Consider the following 19,652-nt stretch of genomic DNA (forward strand, 5'->3'; position numbering starts at 1 on the left):
CCAGTGTTACTCATTGGGTAGTGCCATAGCAGCAGTAGCTGGTCCTCTTGTGCAAGCCCGGGCCTACGCCAAAATGTAGGGGCGCAGGTGGCTTCCAAAGGACACTGGAAGGGGCAGTATCTGTGGCCTTTTGGTAGGATCCCAATTCGTCGGTCATCACGTCCCGTCGCCACAGCTCCTGTACCACCGCTGAGCGGCCGGGTCACCGGCTCGGCTCCTCAGCGAAAACCTGAATATGCGCTGCATCTGCTGCCTACTTATACTCACGCTGTGATCAGCGGCAGCTGGATGCAATAATCGCATGCCAATGTGCATTGGCTCGTTTAGTTTACACTCGAAGTAGATTGGTCTCTCTAAGCGAGATCCCAATTCGTCGGTCATCCGACGTGACGTCTCCGTTCCCTCCTTCAGGGAACGAGGGTTACCATACGTAACCGAGACGTTCTGTAATCAAACAAATAATCACTGTATCAATTATAAGCTGCGGATGTTTGTTGCAACTTCTTGAGTTATTCTTGGAACACAGCTTTGGGATGTTGGGAAGATGGAAAAGAGATGAGGAAGGCTGTGAAACCAATTAAAACCAATCATGTCTTATCACTTTGATAAATATGCTTGAATTAATTCCATATTGCTGCACTAATGTGGAACGCATGTTTCCACAACCTTGTAATTAAAAAACCTGCATCAGTGGAAGTGTTTGTTAACCATAATTTGCACTGGTGATTAATTATTTTCATGTAGAAATTACACAGAATAGGTCACTGGGTTATGTAATTTTTCAAAATTTGTTTTGTTTCTTTTTATTTGCACTCTACTCACCTTAATGAAAATAAAAAAAAGACTCTGTCACAGTAATTCAGTTATATTTAAAAGATCACTAATTGTAACAATAACTGTGATTATATTTCTGAACCCAGGTATATATTGAACTAAATAAAACAAGTGTCAAGCAAACAAAATCATTTTCGCAACAAATGATCAAGGATGTCAAACCAAAATTTGGTGACGATTCACAACTTTTTACACTACTCAAACTCAGAGATAAATGTACTACTCCTGTCAATTATTGTTTTAATCAAATTAAATACATGATATTGTAATTAAGATAATTAATTAAAAAATATATATATATTTTTACATTTTTAATATTTAAAGATTTAATATTCAATAATCAAATTAAATGCAATTATTAATGACACATCAATATTCAGTGCCAAAATTTCCCAAATCAAGGAATTTCAAAAGATATTACTTTATTGTACGTAAATCATCCAGAAAATGGCTTTAGAAATAACTATATATATATATATAGTTGCACATTTTAGAGTGGCCTTTTATTGTGGCCAGCCTAAGGCACACCTGTGCAATAATCATGCTGTCTAATCAGCATCTTGCTATGCCACACCTGTGAGGTGGATGGATTATCTCGGCAAAGGAGAAGTGCTCACTAACACAGATTTAGACAGATTTGTGAACAATATTTGAGAGAAATAGGCCTTTTGTGTACATAGAAAAAGTCTTAGATCTTTGAGTTCAGCTCATGAAAAATGGGGGCAAAAACAAAAGTGTTGCGTTTATAATTTTGTTCAGTGTATATTTTTTTATTATTATTGGTTTTACATTACTGAATGCCATAACTGCAGCGTTTTTAAGGTTTTTGTTTAACATTAATCATTATTTGTAGCAAATTAATGTCAAAATGACAGGACTAACACATTAAAGTCTTAAATTGCATGACGGTAATAATATAAAGCAACTCCCAAACTAACAACAAGCTTGGGTTTTGAATCTACATGCAACAGCTGTAGTAATTGTGGCTAAAAGTCCCTCAAAAGGACTAAAATCAAAGCTTGTCTCATCAGGACTTGCTCATACTGTCAATCAGTGACTAACTGCTATTGAAATAATTCTGAATAAAAATCCCCAGGGATAAAAGAATCAAACTGCTTTACAAAAACAAAAAGGAGCCTGTGTGGTGCATTGACCTATTGGACTTGATAATCTGAACACCGACTTCAGAAGCCAAAGCTTTAAAGCCCTTTAGTCACTATAACGAAACCGAACACCTATGTCGTCGAACAGGACTTAATGATTTTTCAGTGCCAATGAACTTTTAACTGATTGGTGTATTGTAGAGTACAACTTAACAAGCCAGCAAATGAGCTACCCGAGCTCTTCAAATCCACAACAAAAACGCCTGGGGCTCATTCAAGCACCAGAGGCAACTTTATGTCTGCTGACAACTTGATTTAACATCACTGCCTCCGTTTATGTGTTCTTTTATTCCAGCAGCATGCAGAGCTGTGGTCATCATGGAGGAACTTACTGCTTTCGAGTTCATAAAGCGAAGGAAAAGAGAGTATATGTTTGACCTCAGCCCTCTCGCTAAACTCCACCTTTCACTTGAAAGGCTACAGTTTTGTAAATAGGCACTCGGGTACAAGAACAAATGACCTCTAAGAGTGGATCTTATCAACTTATCCTCTTTAGTTTATTCATGTGAACTTTTTTTGCAAGCCAAAGCAGATGATTACAGAGACTGGAAATGCAGCAGCTTCCTGTCACTGCCAAACTTGGACCGGAGCGTTCCCTCCAGAGGCGCCTTTTCTAGGCCCTTAGAGAGGCTGTGCTGCACTAGACTGCCAATAGGGGAGAGAAGAAGAAAGTTGGAGGACCTAACAACTCCTGGATTTTAATTAAGACACATGTCTTTAAGGGCAGCGTTGCAGAAAGTTCAAGGCGGCCTACTTCTGGCTGGGTATAGAGGGCCTTCGGGGGTTTCTCCTCAGTGGAACATTCAATTGATTACGACACCTCACAGCCGGGCTGGCAGAGAAGACCTCCTCTAACACTTTGGTTTCATGCTGTGCAGCCTTGTGATGTTCCCAGCTTATCTTCGGCTGACTTTACTGATTTCTCTAGAAGAAAATAACTAAAATGAGTTTTATTTGCTCTTTTGATTTCAAGGTTGTCCTGTGTGTGATGGAAAAAAGTGCTGCTTTTAGAAAGAACTTTGCTAATAAAGAAAGGAGAATTTAGGGGAATGTAGAGAATTATAAAACAGATCATTCCGGTCATGGATGCTGATTGGTCAATACCAAGGTTACTTATTAAGTAATCAATAATATGCTGTTATTAAAAGGGTTTTTCCATTGCTAGGAGCCATTTCTCAACACTCACTTTTTCTAAACTCTTCACACAGCAGTCTGTGTGGGCTAAAATGTGGATCAGTTTTCCATTTCTTTGGTACAACATTCATTCAAAGACTATATTTTTTAAATTACATGAATTCTCTTCTCACTCAAACACAACAACCGCTAAAACTTTATGTAACTTCAGGCCAATCGGCACATTTACATACTATTTTCAAAACTTTTAAACTTACGTTAAGTTCAAAACCTAACATAATATAAAAATGAATAAGAAAGCAAATTGCTACAGTAATATCATATTGAAATATATTCCACATCTAAAAAAATGAAAACACTATCAAAACCATTAGATGTAGCTGAACACTTACAGGTGTTAGCCTTTCGATATCATTGCCATCGCTAAAAAAGGGGAACTTATGAATAATTGTTCTGAAAATGTACATTAATGTAAACATGAACCATGTAACATACTGCAGTGAATTTTAACAGTCGATAAATATTTACTAAATATATCATTGTGTAATGCTGTGAGTTTATGCAATGAAAAAATGCTGTTGCTAACTTCACTGTTGATTAACTTTATCTAACAGTTTTACAAAAACTGTACATTCTGCAAATGTGTACTACAATGTAATTGCATTTTCTTATCTGGAATATTTACAGATACTGTTACCGGGCAAACGAGACGAGAGGCGTGTGGATCCATTTGCAAAGCTTTATTTAAAGGCGTGGTCATGAAACAGGCAAGGGTCAGACAATGGCACACAGGTATATCGAGGACAAGACAAAAGAGTAGTCCGGTAAGCAGGCGTGGGTCAAACAACGGCGAACGTAATCCAGAGGGAAAGGCAAACGGGTAATCCACAAGCAGGCGATAGTCCAGTAAAGGGGCAGACAGAGTCCAAACGACAAGACGAGAGATAAATCCAAGGCAGGCATGAGATCAGGAAACAGACAATCAGGCAAAATAGACATGACTGGGCTAGTCTATAACTAGGAACTGGGAACTGGACACTAGGACAGGGAACTGGCTCCGTAAAGAACTAGACACTAGGACAGGGAACTGGCTTCATAAAGTTGCTATCGCTAGGAGAGAGATAAACGTTAACAATACTCAGCGTTGAATGGTGGTTTGAGACTGATCTTTATAGTGTGTGTAATTGGCTGAAGGTGAAAACATAATCAGTGAAATGGAACACGGGAAATGTAGTCCGGAGCGACATGTGACAGTCTGTGTAATGTGAGAGTCAATATAATGACAGGGCGACCTCTGGTGGCAAGCGGACAGAAGGTCACGGACAGGATTTGTGACAGATACAGGCATCAATTATATTATAACATTTATTCATTTTAGAAGTGTTTAACATGATATAATTGCATTTGTGTAAAAATAACACAATTATGATTTGAATTTCTTTTATTCAGACAAAAATAAACATGTTTTATGTAAATGGAATGATGAGTGCACACACTCGTCCAAAATATTCTTTCAGTAATTCACTCAGATTTGTAGTTCTACAGAGTAAGTGTATAAATACACCATTTAAACGATAATTTAATTATTATATTTAAATATTATAAATGCATATAAATATTTAAATAAAAAGCACTATTTGGAACATTATTTTTTTTTTTTAAAAGTCCCCTTTTTATTTAATTTATTAGAGATATTTTGTATCATAAACATTCCACTGAACATAATGCTCACTATACAGGGTTAAAGAAAGAAAGAAAGAAAGAAATCGATATTCCCCAAGAGATGGAATTCAAGCAGGGTCACGTCTGGTGGAAAATTTCCCATTAGCTCATCTTTCAGTACAACAATATCCACCCACCAATAGACACTCTTGTATGCCTGTGTAAGGTTGCTATTTTATATTTTTCTTCTCTATCTCAGCTAGAATATATATACAGTATAAATATATATATATGATAAAATAAAGAAAATAGAGCTGAAAAGTTTCTGTGGTTACTGTTGTGCCTTCAAGTAATTGTATAAAATAGGATAAATAGGAGAACCATAAAGAAACGTGCTATATCTTTGACATGCATCTCTAGACCTCACATTGGTTTCAGTGCATTGCCCTGAATATTGCAGTTTTACAGACAAAAATGCATTAAATGTAAATGGCCTCTTATACATTTGAGAGAAACTGAAACTTAAGTGTAAATCAGGTTCAGCGTCCTTGCCAAATGAACACTAATCATCATAATGGTGACATAAAATTAAACACAGCAATGAAATATGGTCATTTTTTTATAGTAATTTCTTATATTATGGCAGAAAATGGTCAGGCATGAACTGATTGTGCATTCATATTGCATTCCGAATACAGAATTTTACTATAAGTAATTACTGTTAAATCAAACCCTGGAAATATTTTACAGTGAGTTTATGACTGTGCAAAACACTTCAGTGCTGCAGAAGCATTTCTGGTAGAGCAGAATTATGTATCACTGCATTACACTGGGCATAGTCATCATGACATGCAGGGGAGTGGAAAAAAAAAACACTTTGCTTTTTCTAAGAGTCATCAGCAACCTGTTCTTCACACAGCCTGCTTTACCTGAGTAAAACATGAAGACTAATGTGAATGACATCAAGCACAATAAAACACTTCCGTCATATACATTAGTGTGTCATAATAGCACTTAACTGTAACAATGTCTGAGCCTCATCTGTCTGAAGACTGACAGCATTTAGCACTGAAAAAGTGACACTTTAGAGTTGGTGATTTGAGGTTAGAGACCATTATAAGAGTGACTTTAGCATGTATAAGGAGACGTGGATGTGTGTGAAAAGGCCCGGCACACATTTCCTCAGTTAGCGGTAATCTCTCTGTGTCCAACCGCTCTGATGATCTGGGAACTGTGCCACCCTGAGCTGGATTAGTGGAGAGCTAACAGGATCCTCCCGTTTGTCGGGTGGAAATGGCACGGGGAGGATCGCGGATGGGGCATTACATTAATTACAACCTTTAGAAAGTAGGACGGCATTATAATTCATGCACCGCTTCCTGGGATTGAGATGTGTGTGTGTGTGTTTGTTTTACATACACCTCTCTTTCCGTTCTCTCTCTTGCTTATTCTCTCTCGGTTTTCTCACTTTCTGTCTCTTTTTTTGTTTTTGATCATGAGGTCACAGAGGACAGGCTGACAGAGGTGGTTGGTGCACTGAGATCACATTACCTTCTTTTTACACTTGTAGTGGAAAGGGTAAAAGAAAAATCCCTTTATACCACAATAGGAATCCTGCTCAAGCCATGTCTTGGTTGGGATAAAGACTAACCATTTGCCTGACCCTTCTTCCAAGCGTTTCTAAAAGATAAAAAATATCCTTTTTTTTTGGCTTTTGCTCAGAACTCATACTACTACTAATAATAATAACAATTATTATTATTATTATTATTATTGTGCCCTCCCAATCTTTAACCAAAATAACTTGCACTCTCCCTTGCATGTCTTCTCTGACTCAGGGTTAACTAAAAAAAAAAAAGAAAAAAAAAGAAAAGAAAAGAAAAAAGGTACTTTAGAAGTAGAAGAAATACTAGAAGTAGCTTTAACACGAAATATATATATATATATATATATATATATATAATTAAACTTATTTTTATTTCAGCTAAGGCAATCTAGTTTATCTTGATGTACTAAAAATAACTAAAACTAAAATAAAAATGAATGAAAACTATACAGACATTAACAAAATCTAATAAAAATGACTAAAACTTAAAAAAAAAATTATGATGGAAAAAAGCAAATAAGTATCTAAATGATACTAAAATAACACTAACTCTAATCAATTTCCAGTGGATACAATCAAGCCCTGCCCTACATTTTTTCTCGTTCAAGTAGCCATTTAATTTGGATATACACTCGCAACTTCTGTTTCATGCACACTTTAATAAAATTTGTTAAAAAATATTAAAGGGGTCATATGATGTTGCTAAAAAGAACATTATTTTGTGTATTTGGTGTAATGAAATGTGTTTATGCGGTTTAAGGTTAAAAAAACATATTATTTTCCACATACTGTACATTATTGTTTCTCCTCTATTCCCCGCCTTTCTGAAACGCGTCGATTTTTACAAAGCTCATCGGTCTGAAAAGCAAGGTGTGCTGTGATTGGCCAGCTATCCAGTGCGTTATGATTGGCCGAATACCTCAAGCGTGTGACGGAAATGTTACGCCCCTTACCATATTGTGATGATGCCCTGTCAGGCCGGAGCGATGATTCAAAAACATTAAAACCCATTATAAACGAGGCATTCGTTGCATCCAGTGGGGACATAATTATGGATTATAATAACTTACACTGTCTTTTTACACGTTGCGTTGCATCTCGCCGTGCAAACATAAAACCATGTCTGCATTTGTGATCAGAGAAATGACAAACAACAAGCCCTACTCTTCTTTAAAAAATGTAAAATATATTACAGTATTTGTACAGATACCTCATTTGTATGATTTTTATTTATTTTTTGTTAACCAGGTGCTAAAACTACACTATCAGTGGCTGCAGTTCATTCCTAGTGAATTCTCCACAGAATGAATGTGACATGCTCTACGCTCTTCAGTAGCTTCAATGATTTTATCTTCCTGGTTTATGACTCTGAGGTGGACTGAAATGCAATACTGCGGTTTCTGGTCCGAGTAAGATTTTTCATTAAACGTACACAGGAACAGAACTGTATCTGCAGCACAAAGCCCCTTCACCTCTGAGAGCAAAGAAAAGTCAACAACCTCTGTGAGGTTAACGCATCCTGACAGTGGCCTCCTCTGGGCCTGAGTCTTTCGGTCAACTCTCTCTTTGTATCTGCTCGGCAAGGGGAGATGTCTAGTAGAGATGAAAGTCTAAGCATGGGAGTGGAGTTTGGGAGATTAATTAGTTCATCACTAACCTAGACTGAAAATTTTTTACTGAAAACAGATAGGTCATGCTATGAATGACAAGCGGAAAAATATACACGCGCACACACACACACACACACACGTTTACTTAGCTATCTAAATCGGGAAATTACATAGACTTCTATTATTTTTATATACAGATAGTTATACATTTTTTTAACCTAAACCCCTACCCCTAACCCTACCCCTCACAGAAAAACAATTCAGCATTTTTGCAATTTCAAAAAAAGTTTGTTTACTTTATTTTTATACCAGTTTTACAAATGAGGACGTCCCTAAATGGAGTTTTTTGGCGATTTTGTCAGGTTTTGCTCACTTTTGGGTACAAATTTGTCCCTAAAATATGGTTAAGTAGGTACACACACACACACAAACACACACACACACACACACACACACACACACACACATACTTGTATTTGTGGTTTACGGGGACTCTCCATAGGCGTAATGGTTTTTATACTGTACAAACTGTATTTTCTATTGCCCTACACCAACCCTACCCCTAAACCTACCCCTCACAGGAAACTGCTGCAAGTTTTTGAATTTCATAAAACACCGTTTTGTATGTTTTTTAAGCCTTTTGTTTTACGGGGACACAGGAAGTGTCCTCATAAACCATGTTTACGTTGTAGTACCCATGTCATTATACACATTTGTGTCCTCATAAACCATATATACCTGTACACACACACACACACACACACACACATCACAAACAAGAGTGCTGTTTTTCTAAATATCAGGAAGACTATAAATGATGTATTTATTTTGTTTTATAAACAGTATAATAAAGTAGTTAATATTAAGTGAATTGCATTCAGCAAAAATAGTTTCAAACAAAACTACAGTGGAACCGTTGCACACCTCCAAGCAACACACGGTGGTGTTTTGTTACTGAATGATTCTTTTAAATGAATCATTTGAGTGAGCGATTCAATCACCTACTCATGAAGACAGTCACTTTATTCATTACTGAAAGAATCAGCTGTTTTGTACAAATTGGTTGAATTAATGATTCAATGACTCACTCAATAACTTGCCACCATCTCTTGCCAGTTTTAGTTCAATATTTAAAATTTTGTATTAATTTCAGTATTCTCAGTACATTAAATTAGGGAATTTTAATTTTTCCATTGCATATTGAATATCTACTCCAGAGGGCAGTTTTTGAATGAATGAAAACAGAGCTGTTTGCCACTTATTGCCAAATGAGGCTAGAATATGTTAAGCCAAAAACATTCAGCTGATACACAACCACTAGAGGAAACAGCATATTTTGAAAGACTAACATATAAGATAAAATGCAGGAAACTGTATAATCTCATTAGCATCTCTGTGCATGTTACACGAGCAGGCCTAAATTATGGATGTCATCGAACTAGTGTTGTTTTTGGCAGCCTGTTTTAATTTTAGTTTTAGTCTAGTCTTTGTGTGAAACTGTCATTTTAGTTTTTATTAGTTTTAGTCACGTTCATACTCTTTTTAGTCTAGTCAAGTTTTAGTCAACTAAAAGTCTGAGCATTTTAGTCTAGTTTTAGTCGACGAAAACTGATGACATTTAGTCTAGTTTTAGTCAATGAAAATTGTATTTTAGTCTCATTTTAGAAATACAATTCTATTTAACCCAGTCAATATAGTATAAGTACCTAGCAGTATAGACGAAACCTAAATTTTCTTTTAGCCAAACCCATTTGTGACCTGATGCAGCCCCTGAAGCGAGACACAGGAAACAGAAATACTGCAAAATAATAATAATAACGAGACGAAATAACGTTATAACATTTCGTTTTGTCTCGTTTTTTGGTCAACGAAAATGAAGAGACATTTTAGCATAGTTTTTATTTTGTAAACCACATTTAGTCTCGTTTTTATTCGTCAACGATATTGCATTATACATTTAATTATAGTTATCGTCACATGACCAGCATTTTCGTCTCGTCTCGTCTCGTTTTCGTCACGTAATAAAGGTTCGTTGACGACGATATTTAGTCATAATTTTCGTTGACGAAAGCAACACTACATCGAACTTTTGTCATTACATTCCAACCGACATCATCTCAGCTTGTTTCTGATGTAGCCAACATCTGCCACTAGAGACTTTCTCTCAACTGGCTTATGAAGTCAAGATGAAAAAGGAGCCTCTAAAATGCTCTAAGCTTTAGCAAGTGTTGGCCCTGGCATGTCCCACTGAAAAACTACCTTTACATGAATAACTGTACTTCATGTTATTGAGGGTAATGCCAATCGGGCTAATACTGTGTCTGAGAAGAGGGTGAGCTTACTGCAGCAGAGCTAGAGAGATGATAGACCTTTCAAAGGATTTCTGGGAGCTTGGATAGAAAGAAGGGCACGTCTGGGTTGGGATGTGGGCTGGGTAGGAGGCTAGCTGAGATATGAATTTGGGGTGCCTGAAAATAATTTCTTTGAAAACGTACCTACGTACTATTTTATGCCAAAGTGGAGGTGGATTTCGATTTATTTTGAAGACACTTTCTTGTGAAATGGAGGTGTACTGTGTCTAGTAGATGTGTTTCCATGGCAGCGCAGGTTGATTGAATTAAAAATTAACAGATTTTAATTTTTTATTTTCTTTTTGTTATTTGAAGGTCACATTGAATGAAACTTTTTACAAGGCTTTCATAATTTATTTATTTATTTTTCTCAAATGTCTTTTTGATTTTACTCCCATCCCAGACCCAGACTTTCAATTCTAAAATATGAAAATTCACCATAAAAATACATTCTTTACAGTTTGAACTACATATTAGAGGAGTTCAAGGTATATACTTGTGTAAATACATAAATAATATATTTAAAGTGATTTAACTTAACTATATATATATATATATATATAATTAATTTATAATACGGTTTAAAGTTAAAACATGTAGATTAATTTATTACAAATATGCAGCTTTTTGCTTCACAAGATGTTAATTGATGGACTGGAGTCGTGTGGATTACTTGTAGATTATTGTGATGTTTGTTTTTATAGTGTGCTGTGTGTTGTTAGCGGGGCTGGAGCTCTCTACTCGTTTGTTTGGGCTCATTAGGTCAGTAATGAAGTATAGCCGAAGGGAAGCTTCATGAGTAACAGCCCATATTTGTACTAAAGCGACAGCCTGCATAGTCTTTCCCTTAATTCTGGACCAAATGCACATTTTAGCTGAGACATATGGAAAACTTTCTAAAGTGTGCAGACGCTGAACCTAATGTGTGTTGTCATTTCAGTTAAGCTTATTATTTGCGTTCTTCCACTACCCCATACTGAAGCAAAACACAAGCAGACATCTGCCGAGCTATATTGCAGGCAATGTTTTGATATCTTCAGCATGATATTTAGCGACAGTAAGTGTGTTTTGGAGATGGACTCCATTGACCTTACACTGACATGCTTTTCTGAGAGCCTTAGTCTTCTGCACAGAAATTGCCGCCTGAGAGAAACAACTAGGGTCACATCTGGAGAGCTATAGATTGTTTAATCCCTAGCAAGTGTCCACTGTGAAAGAGATCCATACACTCCTCTCTTGTAGCATTGACATTTGATGAAAATAAAGGACCCATGTGGGGTCAGATCATTAAGAATGAACACTATAATAGTTATAAAAAGTCCTTGGGGGGAATTGAATTGAATGAATTGTGGCTGCTGAAAACAGTATGTTGAACATAATTTGCACACCTGAGTCTGCATAATTTTGAGTTCCCCTTCAGGAACTCGAGCTGCGTCGAGATCGCTTTGGGAACGCCCTTGCGTGACCGCGTTCTGAAGCACGTGTCAAATCCGTCCAATGGAGCAGCGAGACGTATTGGACGGATTTGACACGTGCTTCAGAACGCGGTCACGCAAGGGCGTTCCCAAAGCGATCTCGACGCAGCGTCTCGTTCCCTCGGGGAACCATGGTTACATACGTAACCTAGAGACGTTCTACATACATAGGTCATGGGCTCAATTCCCAGGGAAAGAACTGAAAAGAATTTAAGAATTGATACCTTGAATGGAATGCAAGCCACTTTGGATAAAAGCATCTGCCAAAATGCAATAAAGTAAAATTAATTTTCTGCCACAACCATCAAATTTAACCCCTAATAAAGTTTTATAAAAGTTAGTGTACATGTAAACAAAAGCGTTGTGAAAAAACTATAATCTGATTGAAAAGTCATTTTCAAGTGTATACATGCTACTTTTTTCAGATCTACACTATTCCTTTTAATCCAATTGCATTTGGACCGAGCTCAATCGGATTGATTGAGGTGTTTACATAAAGGCTTGTCAATATGATTAGGCCATCAATTCCAGCCTGGTCTCATTGTTTATATATGTGTATTAGTACGTAACGTTTACAAGCAAAAAACGTACATTTTTGTACGCTTTGAATGATGCTTAAACATACAATTGGGACGAATTACAATGTTTAAAATGAAAAATTGCTACGTATTTACAGTTAAAAAAATAAAATATTTACGAAAGATAATTTATCTTTTTATCAATAAGCGATTTTGATTTTTAGACCCCTTAACCCAACCCCAAACCTAAACCTAAACCTACCTATGATAAACCTACCTAAACCTATCTATAAACCTATGAACATTTTAGCAAAAATATAGCATTAAAAATATATTTTTTCTAGTCGCTAATCCCACTCCTACCTCTAAACCTAACCATTTATTTATTGCAAAAATGTCAACAGCAGTACCAAAAGTAATCCAAAAGACGATGCGTTGCAGCTGCAGCCCTCTCTGATGAAATACAATAGTTTTGTGTGAGGTACAGAGCAGAATTTAAGTTGTTAATCAAACACACCTCACGGCATGTCACAATCTGTGACGAAGCAGATTAGAGCCAATGAGCGCATAGATATGTATAGCTATGTATCCCTATTAGCAGCTGTTTCTATGGGCCGCTATACGTAACCTGTCCACCATATTGGTATGTCAAAGCCGGTCCGTGAATGCCGGTGCATCTGTATGTAATTATACGCATGTATGAATATTTATATCTTCAGTAGACTTCAGAAGATGCTTTTGCTAAACTAACACAATACAACAAGACGAAGCTGCTAGCTAACAAGGCATTTAAAAGGTGCTTTAGTTTAAAAACCTGTAATATTAAGTTAACACATTGTTAAAAACACAAACTAACACATTCTTAACCTGTGAAAGTTTATACAGTTTCTTCAAGAATTTGAACTTAGCCGTTTTTTTATAACCAGATGCTGCGCAATGTTGTTGCATCTTGAAACTCATTGATTTTTATTGTGAGTGATGACATATAGACTGTTCCAAGTTGGCAGATGCATTACCGTGTCTGGAGTGGTCGAATGTGAAGTCTATCTATACATATCTATGAATGAGCATTCGATTTTCCGGCTGTAAAAGCTGTCGTAAAGTTTCTTGAAGGGGCAACTTTTGAATTTGTAACGAGCGCATCAGCGCGGGAATTGATGCTTACGGTCTCTGCTCAGGATGAAGATGAAGATCGCTGAATAAAGGCTTGAGTTTGGGACTGTTCCTCACAGTTAGTTAGTATAATGTCTAAAGTGGACTATCGAATAAAGTGTTTTTTTTTTCACATAAAAAAAAAAATGGTGCAGCACTATTTTGGTGGTAACAGTAGCTGGTTATGGTACTGTAAGGGTTATAAAACACAGGAGTTTTCTCAACTGTTTAGTTAATTCACCCACTCTAGTTTTAGCTGACGCTGGTAGGTCAGCTCTGGGTTATGTATGGCGTATTTGTTAATGTTAATGTTTATTTTTTGTATTTTCATGACTTTACAATTGAAATGTGTATTTCTGTGTATGTGTGCTAATTTCATAATTTTGTTGGTATTGTATTTTATTATTGTTGTATTCAGTTTGTCTAAATTGAATGGCATGCGACCCTTTCTGATTTACTTAACCTGGAAGTGTTAGCGCAATCTGAATGGCGAGATGTGAATTCAGATACACATATTAGTGCTCCTAACCATTCTACTGCTGGTTACCAGGCAAACACGGTAAAAGTGTTAATATTTTGTACATTCCTTTATTTGTTTTTGATGTCCTTAGTGGTGTTGTGAGTAAAACGTGTTGTGTGTTTTCTTTGTTTGTGTTTAGTTTTCACAGTGTTCCATATCAATAAATAAAATGCATGGACATCAGTACTTCGGAAGTGTAAGGATAAAAGAAACTCAGATACTTTGATCTCCTGAGAAACAGACAATACACTGGCATCTTCAAGACACCCCACAGAGGGGTGGTGCAGGAAACGCCTCTCTCGCATATGCATCAGTGCCTCTTCATCTCCTCCCTCCAATGGATTCACTCAGAATGGTCAATAGTATAATGTTCTATATGAATGCAAATAAGATTTACAGTCATGTTTGGTTTCATTTGAATAGTCTCAGGGTGAGTGGTACAATGGCCTTAATCTTACAAAAGTAGGCTAAAAGATAATACAGATCCTAAGATACTTTGATTACTGTAGAGGGTCATTCCATGCAAATTACCTTCTGTTCCCATTGAGGTGCAAACCACCCAGGTCTGGGACCTGGGTTAATGTAAATTTTAAGGTATATTAAATAGTATTAGCCACAAACCTCTGGCTAAGGGTCAAACTGGCGAGTTTGTGCGACATAGATTCCTAATGAACGAGTAAATATAAGTAAAGAGTTAACTAGAATAATCAAATGTCAGAATAATTAGAGACCGACAAACAACCAATTTGCCTTTCAACCTAAATTCGAGGTAATACTAAAATGGAGTCAGATTAGATAATAAAATGGAGTCAGATTTGAGTTAAACCTAAATTGAATAACTCTGCGCGCTGAAAAGACCGAACACGCAAGTAACCTTCATCCACCACAGGATACCTTCCTTGGGCCAAGTGCGTGGACCTTACAGAAGCGTGACTGTTTAATGACCAGCGAGTAGACAGTGTTTGACCTATTGTCTTTTGTGCACTCTAAACAGAAGGCCACTCACTGTACAATTACAGCAGTTTGCCAAAAGAGCCAACTGTATGATGTATTTTTCCTCTCAAAACAACATCTCCCAGAGAAGAAGTGGCTGTCAAACAATTTAAGGAAAGTGCAACTTCAAGAGACCAATTTTGAGCAAAAAGGAAGCTGGTTTTAGGCTAATCATTCTCCAGACCGCTCTCTTTTTCTCCGTCTATCGGCCTCTCTCTGTCACTCTCTTGTGTTCTTTTGCCCCTCGTCTCAGTCCATTCCGCTTTTCCTTTTTCGGAGGCTAAAGCGCTCCATCACTGAATAACAGTAAAACCACTTTCTGCAGAGAAAAAGGCCAAGGCTATACTTTTGTGAAGGTCAGCTGTCATGTTGGCATGTCTGAGGGAAAGGACTAACCTGATTGAAAAAACCCAGCAGCCCGAGGGGCGAAGGTGCAGTGGGTGTCCTTAGGCAAGGTGAGAGGTTACAGGGGCTTTTAGATTGAATTGTTACCCATGAGAAGAATGCCAAAGAAGTCAACAACGGAGGAGGCAGATTGCACCGTAAGCAGATGTTATTCGCTTTGGGTTTATCTCGCCTTCTACCTGGCAAACAATGTAATCTGACTCCGGAATTCTCCGGAATTGATATATTTGTCAACCAAATCCTTTAGCGCATGAGATGGATGACTTTGAGCCGAAGCTTGAGACTCAAGAGATAAAATCCCATCTGTAGCATATGCTAAAAGATAATAAACTCCCTTCATGAAGATTCTGTCAAGAATATGAATGCAGTATAATAGTGATTTTCTTAAACAAGCAATCGATTGTGTAGTTTAATTAATGTGAGTGATGAGCTTTGACCATGGCCTGAATCCGTGCCAATAAGAGAAGTTAAATCATAATCATGTCAGAGTGTGGCACAGAAACCATTACAGAAAATCAATTTCTCTCTCTCTCTCGCCCCTTTCTCTATATCCTTTTTTTCGTGTTTGGAGCGATCCCCACCATTCTCCCAGGTATCTCCTTTGAAGCATTTATTTATTGATTGTCTAACCCCCTCTACTTTGTTGTGCTTTTACTCTCTGCGCTCATCCTCTTTTGCTTTTTGTCAGGGATGGTTTTTGCAAATTTCCCAGCGGACACGGTGAAGACGCTTACGAATTTTTCTGAACATAAGGCAGTTCAGTCGTGAGCGGGGGGCTGTGTAGATGTCTGTTCCTTTTTGAAACTTAGAAGATTTTGAACGTTATTTTGATAAAAGATTTGCCAGCACAACAGGATTCAGTGAAAACACTTGTCTTTTAAACTAAGGAGAGGCTTGGGTTATAAAAGGTAACAGTTTGACGGAAAATCTTATATTGTATTACAGACAGCACATTCAAATGTGAATGTTTTAATTTTCCTATTTCTCTCTGGAATAAAAAATAATCTGCAGTTTCAGAGGAGTTACTATGATATTCATGGTGCCTTAAATTTTGTAAGTACATCTACACTAAATACAACTAAATTTACTCTGTTATTTATATAACTGACTTCAAACAGCGAGGAACTACAGAATTTAAAACATTTTGCTACAAAACATGTAAATGCCACACAGAGACTATGTGCATATGAATCAGTGAATTTAAAAAAAAAAACATTTTAATGATTTATTTGCATGAACTGTTCAAATAAATAATTCAATAAAATGAATCAGACTCAGATCTACAAATAAACCAGGAACACATTTTAACTTGTGATTCAGTCATAACATTTGACCTTTTGAAACAAGGCAAATGCGACACTTTATGATTTGGTGGACTTCACAGACAGAAATATGCTTCGGCTATTGCCAGTTCCACAACGCTATTATAATCAAGAAAAAGTAAAAATGAAAACATAAAAAAAAAATCTATCACAACTGGTAAAAAAAACTTCAAATCTAATTAAAATAAAAATGCTTCAAATAAATTTTTGTGTGTTGTTAAATTAAATTTAGTTGTACTGATGAATTTAACACGTTAAACATTTTTAAATGATACCAGTTTGCGCATAAACTTTGGCAACCCTAACATACTAAAACAAAAATATAAACTAAACAAACTGGAACCAGGAAACACAAAAACGAAACTAAAACTAACAAGGATAGAGTGAGAAACTAAAGTAAACCTGCCTCATATGCTTGCTGTGTGAATGACAAAAGCAGCAATGCACAGTAGTATTAGCAAAAGTACTCATCGGAAAAAGTAGCATGTTATTTTGCAAAACATTTTCTTGCGTCACTGCTCTTAGTTACTTATTGCCTATCGCTGTCGATTTCTTTAAGATCAGCCTGTAGATTCCAGTTCTATCGAACTCTTGGGGTTGTTCAATGGAGCTTGCACATTATTGGCTGGCATGTCTAAAAACATCTATTGGTTTTCATGAGGACCCAACTTAAAGATCGCTTAGTTTTAAACTAAAGATGATCAATCACAATGTAGTAACCCATTTCACCATCAGAGTACCCAGCGCTTAATCTTATTTCAGCTTTATGGTTACATTTAATGACAGTAAAAATCTAATTATTGTAGATCTCATTGGTCTGGATAAACCTTTGGCTTTACTTTTTAACCCCACCGTCCTTGCCTTTTAACAGCCAACACTCTCTTTCTTGGAACTGCAATTTTTAACAACCCTAGATTTTTTGGGAACCTTGCAAATTGCTCTCTCAAAACAATTTACCCCCAGACTAGTCATGTTATAGTTGCAGTCTTTTAACTTACCTTACCTCATTAGTGGTTTCTTTTTAAAAAAACAAACAAACAAAACTTTTGATATTAATGGGGCACCAAGACCTGTGCGATAGAACTCCACTGACATTTGCATTATAGATAGTGATCTTGCTGGCACAGGAAAGCTGAGAGGACAGCCAAATATGGCCTCGTTGTTCCAGAATCCTGCTAGATTTTCCCCCCAGAATGCTTCTCAACATCAGTGTCAGATCAGCCATTTCACTGATACTTGTAATGTTACCCATGACTTTCTGAAGTATGGAACAGCTTTGATACTGACTTCACGGAGCAAATACAGGTCATCAAATTTAAAAGGACAACCAAGATCTGAACAAATTTTGAGTTTAAACACATAGTTCTTCCAAAAATCAACATTTTGTCATTATTTATTCACCTTCATGTCATTCCAAACTCATATTACTTTCTTTCTTCTGTGAAACACAAAAGGAGATGTTTGAAAAAATTATACTGCTGCTCTTTTCCATTTACCAATATATGGGGATTTATATTGCTAAGCTCCGAGAATGACATCAAAGCACATTAAAAGTATTATAAATCTAGCATGCTGACACCAATTGATACTTATTATACTTATGGTCCCCTTATTGTCCTTTTTGGACAGTATAACTTTAACAATACACTTAATATATGTCACTATTCGATATACGATACCAATCTCATGATACAATAATCTCATACTTTAAACAAAGCCAAAATAGAGTTAAAATAGTACTTTTCCCCCCTAAATATAAACAGTTAACAAAACGTACTGTTCACTTCTAAGTTTCTGACCTTCTAGGTTTTGATCCGCATTTACCATACTTGATGTTAAATTTAAACTTTCATTTTGGGAAAATTATACACTATACATTTCGGTGCATTTTTGTATTCAATATATGTTACATATATATTTGTAACACCCCTAATAACTCATCATTCACACTTGTTGTGCAGAAAAGAGCAGCTTGGGCATTTTTCCAAGCATCTCATTTTGTGTTTTATTAAATGATATGGAGTTGAAATGATTTGCGTTGCAGCCTGTATTTAAACTACACCATGCTGGTTTCGTCTGGTCAGAGGAGAACTGTATTTTATAAAGAGCTATATAAATTATGGTGACTTGACTTGAAATTATATGATTGTGAGTAAATGTCAGAATTGCTATTTTTGGGTGAACTGTATGGTCTGTACCATCCACTAAATTCAGTTGCCATGTTCAAGATTAACATTTTTTTGTCTGGTTTGATGGCTGCTTAATGTCAGACAATTTTTTAACAATTGCATGCAAAACAGCACCAGCATGTAAAACTCAGATTACCTTGAATTCAAGGCAGCTTGGCAACAGTGGAAAATTTTGGTCTTGTGTGGCCTTCATTAATCATAGTATGAATTCCCATAGTATACATTCAATTAATCACGTCTCCAAAGAGGAATGTAAGGGCACTCTAATTAAATAAATGGGGTCTGGGTTGTGGGGTCTAATATTAAATCAATAGAAATACAAGAAGTGTACACAGTAACCAGACTACCATCGAGCTATGGCACAGCACTGATCTCCACAGGGTGACAATATCTATTCCTGTGCCACGGGAAAAACAATATGTTGAAGAGGATGTTTATTTTTACTACATGGTTCGGAGGCACAATGTCATGTGACTGTTTGGGGAATGTGTCAGAATCTATTCGGAGACAAACGGCAATTGACCCAAACTAAATTTCATCCAAAAGCGAAGATTTTTAATGCCCATTTGGATGCTTCTAATGTTTATGGATATAATGCTTGCACAGCGACATGATGGGATGTTTCACCTCATGCCGAAATGAAGTGTGAGCATTGCTGGTTATGCAATTCTGTAAATAAGACAGCTGAATATATGGAGAGACCTGTTTTATGGGTTCA

Source organism: Sinocyclocheilus rhinocerous, unplaced genomic scaffold (assembly GCF_001515625.1).
Source record: "Sinocyclocheilus rhinocerous isolate Xijiao unplaced genomic scaffold, SAMN03320098_v1.1 scaffold688, whole genome shotgun sequence".
Lineage (NCBI taxonomy): Eukaryota > Metazoa > Chordata > Actinopteri > Cypriniformes > Cyprinidae > Sinocyclocheilus > Sinocyclocheilus rhinocerous.